Here is a 5,224-nt window from a genome sequence, read left to right as displayed (position 1 = left end):
ATCGATTCTTGTGGTGAAATGAAATGGAAAATAGTGGAAAGATAACGATCGAAAAATTCAACGGACAAATTTTTCAGCTATGGAAGGTCAAGATGAAGGATCTATTAGTGGATAAGGATCAAAGAAAATTTTAAGGATGGAAATTTATCTTAAAGTTTAGAAACATTGGCGAATTTCACTAGTCCATAATATGCAATCTATAAAATATTTGATGATATTTTTGTAAAAGAAAATTCAAATGTCTAATAATTTTATATAGTCTCTATATAAAATTTTGGCGATTTTTACAGTGAAATAGTTTTATATTATAAAATTTGGGCTAATAATTTTTACAAAATATGGAAATTAGCGAATCTTTTTTTGGGAAAAGGCATCGAAAATTAGCCCACTTGCGAATATTAGCCCATAAAATTTTCCATGATAAAGATAAGTGGATCACAATGGATATAGGTACTAAACCAATGAAAATGTTGACAAAAGAGTTGACCAAGTTGGATCAAAAGGAAAAGAGAACAATATAGATATGTGTCATAGATTCAGTACTATTGAATGTTTCAGGTGAAACTACAACACAAGATTTATGGGATAAGTTAGGAGCTTTGTATCAATCTGAGTCCATAGTGAACAAACTATTCATTAAAAAAAAACTGTATATATAAGCTAATGATGATGGATGGAGACTCGGTGACAGAGCATCTAAATGCCTTCAATACTATGGTAAGTCAATTATTATCTATTGATATTAAAATTTCAGACGAAGATAAGTGCATCAATTTGTTTTTTTCTCTACTAGATTCATGGGATAGTCTGGTTGTTTCCATAGTTAGCAATATAGCTACTGTCAAATTTGATGAAATAGTCTCATCCTTGTTGTCAGAGGAGATGAGATGGAAAAACATGGAGAAACAGAATCGAGATTCCTTGTCCATAAGAGGATGATTACTGAACATAAATAGAAATAAGTCTTCAAGTGGGAGATCTAAATCTAGAGGGAGATCTAAATATATAGGAAAATTTGTAAACGTATGATAGAAATGTGAAAAATAAGGGCACAAAAAAAAGTATTGTGGATCTAAAAATCCTAAGAAAGGAAAGGGATATGATGATGCTCCTTCTACAGAGGCAAAAACCATCTCAGATGAAGGTGGGGATGTGTACTTGGATTCTTCAAGTACACATGTAGATCATGAGGCATGATTGATTGACTCGAGTGTATCCTTTCATATGAATCCCCATAGGGAGTGGTTCTTCGAAAATGAGAAGTATGATGGTGGTGATGTGTTCCTAGGTGATGATAGGAAGAACAAAATAACAGGACAAGGAAAAGTATACCTGAAGTTGATAGGTGGAAGGATCAGAACACTTCTAAGTGTTCTGCACATTCCCATATTGGCTAGAAATCTATTTTTTGTAAGCAAGTTGGATGATGTAGGAGTAAAGGTAGTGTTTGAGAAATGTACCTACAAGATGGTTCAAGGAGCATTAGTGTTGTTGTGGGGAGTTCATATCAGAACTCTATACAAGTTTCTAGGAAATATTGTTATTGATGGGTGTAATAGTTTTGTTGTTCCTAAAAGTGGAGTAGAAATCTTATAATCTCTAGTGAAATGACTATGATGTGGCATCAAAGATTGAGACATATTGGAGAGAAGGGCCTTTGGGGACTACATGGTAATGTTATGGTAGAAGGTATGTCTAATTTCTCTCTGATTTTGAATTCTATGAACATTGTGTATATGGGAAGCATAATTGAATGAGTTTTTCCTCTAGTGCTAAGAGGGTAGAAGGAATAATAGAGCTTGTGCATAGTGATGTGTTTGGAACAATGTTGGTCCCGTCACTAGGAAAATCTGTGTACTATGTGTCATTTATAGATGAATTCTCTTGGAATACATGGATATATTTCTTTAGGAAGAAACCTAATGTATTTAATAGGTTTAAGAAATTTAAGGTTGTAGTGGAAAATCGAACAAAGAAGAAGATCAAGGTGTTAAGGATAGATAATGGTGGAGAGTTTTGCAATAAGGAATTCAAAGAGTTTTGTAATAAGTGTGATATAGCACGACAAAATACTACTCCATACACACCTCAACAAAATGGAGTTGTAGAAATGATGAAAATGGCGCTGATGGAAAATTCAAGAAGCATGCTTAGTGGCACTGAATTAGGGAGAGAATTATGGGTAGAGGTAGTGGATATTACATGTTACCTATTTAATAGATCACCTCATCAACATTGGATGAAAATAATACACATGAGGTATGGATTGGTAAGAAACCCTCTCTCACATATTAGTGTTCCAATCCCTCATTTTTTGGGGTCAATTTTGGTTGGAATGCGGTTATAGAGAATAGATAGCACAAATTGGAAAAGAGTTTACTTTATTTGGTCAAAATACAACAAAGGAAAAAAAATAACCGATAAGCAGAGGACCAATTATTTTCATTGGAATTTAATGGCATCATAATGAACTTGGCACCAATTACACTATTTGTGCACAACCAATATCGTTGCATTCACATCCAAATTTCAATTCATTCTTAAATAATTCACACACACTTCATGATCATCTTGATTAAATAAATCAATAAAATATTATAACATAATTTATGAGCACTTATTCTCTCACCTCCCAGTAATCCTCTCTCATTCATACGTTACCTTCAAATGCTTCATAAGGAATATCTTATGTCATACCATACGGTGACATGCTTCACCATGAGTACCTGATTAATTTCCTATGGATTAATAGATTGAATCCATTGATATTCATTCGTTTAATACTTACTGACCCTGTCCTGCACTTGATCATTGTAATCTATACCCACAATACATAACCATGCATCCCATTTCAATGCAAAAATATATTAACTAGCAGGTATGTTTGACCATAATTATAAAATTTGTTGGCTGTGGAGCCTAATTATCTTCATGATTCTGAGGTCTCATCTATGTTGGACCCCAGTTCCTAAATAGGGTGGAAACGTCACCCGTATGATAGCCTCAGGGGGGTTTGGGGGTAGCGCACTCAACGCAAAAATTAGATGAAAATTTTTGTTGTAAAATATCGTAATTTCATAGTCAATCTGGGCCGTTCATTAGGATAATGATATGACATAAGAAGTTATGTTAATTTAGGGTTTTTGGCCCTAGAAGGCAACCCTCTATTTATATGAGGGAATTTTATTGTGGTTGTGTATGATTATTCTAAGAGAGAGAGAGAGAGGAGGCTGTGTGAGAGCTAAGAGGAAATTACAATGGATCTATTGTAGGTTGTATCTCTTCATTTTGCTTGATAATATAAAAGGAAGGACTGGATGTTTTTCGAAGGATGTAGCCCAAATTGGGTGAACCATGTATATACGTGTCTCTCTTGTTTTATGTGTTTCTGTAATATTTTATGTGTTCCATTTCTATGTAATATATAATTTTCTAACAACTGCCATAAGAGTCGAAGGTCTATTTGGCTGATAAACTCGTAGGAAAAAAGGGTTCCTGGTTTGAGTCGGAGCAATAACAGAAGATGGTAGGTTTAGGGTCGAGAAATTTAATGGCAAAAACTACCAGTTTTGAAAGATTCAGATAGAATATTATCTGTATCAGAAATATCTGTACCTACCATTGAGTGGAAAAACAAAGAAGCCAATGAGTATGACAGATGCAGAATGGGATATTTTCAATAGAAAGACACCATGAACAATACGACTATGTCTGGAAGCTTCAATGGCATTCAAAATTTCAAAGGAGACGACAATAGAAGGTCTAATGATGACATTGGAAAAAATATATGAAAAACCCTCAGCCTCAAATAAGGTATTTCTTATGAAGCATCTATAAAACATGAAGATGTCAAAAGGTGGATCTATTGCCGATCATTTAAATGAATTTAACACGGTTACTAATCAACTAATTTTTGTAGGGGTAAATTTTGATGATGAAGTTAGAGCTCTGTTGTTTCTATGCTCATTTATAGAAAGTTGGAATGGCTTAGTTATGGCCATCAATAACACTGTCTCTAGATCTAGTACTTTAAAGTTTGATGATGTTATTCATGCTATCCTTAGCGAGGAAATACAATGGAAAAGCTCAGGTGAGACATCAGGTAATGATTTGGCTACAGGGATTAGTGGGGAGAAAAATGGAAAGAGTAAGGAGCCCAAGAAATCACAATAAGTCAAGAAAAGGAATATTCAAATCTAGATCAAGGATAGTGTGTTGGAAATATTGCAAGAAAGGACACCTGAAGAAAAAATGCAAATCTTGTAAAAGAACAAAAGGAGATGGACAACAAGAGAACACTCATTAAGCAAATGTGATAGTTGATGTGTTGCAAGATGCTTTGAATATTTTATTAGATAATATTATTGATGCCTGGGTGGTAGATTCAGGGGCCTCATTCCATGCCACACCCAATAGGAAACATTTTCATGACTATGTTGAAGGAGATTTTGGATAGGTTCGTTTGGGTGATGATAAACCCTGTAAAATCATTGGAATGGGTAAGGTTTTTATAAAAAACAGAATAGAAACTAATGGTTGTCAAAAGGAGGCAAGGCATATTCAAGATCTAAATAAAAATATAATTTCAAAAGGGCAGTTACCTGATGAAGGTTGTGTAACTATTTTTACAGACAAAACCTGAAAGGTCACTAAAGGAGCCCTAGTAATAGCAAAAGGAGAAAAGGTTGATATGTTGTATTTATAAAATGGTATTTCTAATTTTGTTAATGATTTAACCTTCATAGGAGAAGATACAACATTGTGGCATTCTAGGCTTAGGCACATAAGTGAGAAGGGGTTGCAAATTCTTCACTCAAGAAATTTGTTGCAAGGTTTGAAGAATGTTAATTTGGATTTATGTGAGAATTGTGTTTATGGAAAGAAGAAGAGAGTCAAATTTATCAAAGTTGGGAAAGAAAAAAAGAGCGAAAAATTAGATCTTGTGCATATAAATGTATGGGGACCAACCCAAGTATCATCTCTTGGTGGATCTTGCTATTATGTTACCTTTATTGATGATGCAACTAGAAAAACCTGGATTTGTTGTATTCAAAATAAATCTGATGTATTTGATACTTTCAAGAAATGGAAATCTTTGGTTGAGAATGAGATAAGAAATAAGTTGAAGTGTCATAGATCAGATAATGGAGGTGAATGCTATAGCAAAGAGTTTGATAAATACTGTTCAAAACATTGAATTTGTAGAGAGAAGACAGTTCCAGGA

The sequence above is a fragment of the Pinus tabuliformis genome, chromosome 9 (assembly GCF_031772625.1).
Source record: "Pinus tabuliformis cultivar Carrire ecotype Pingquan chromosome 9, CPIR1, whole genome shotgun sequence".
Classification (NCBI taxonomy): domain Eukaryota; kingdom Viridiplantae; phylum Streptophyta; class Pinopsida; order Pinales; family Pinaceae; genus Pinus; species Pinus tabuliformis.
Note: the sequence above shows the minus strand (reverse complement) of the source record.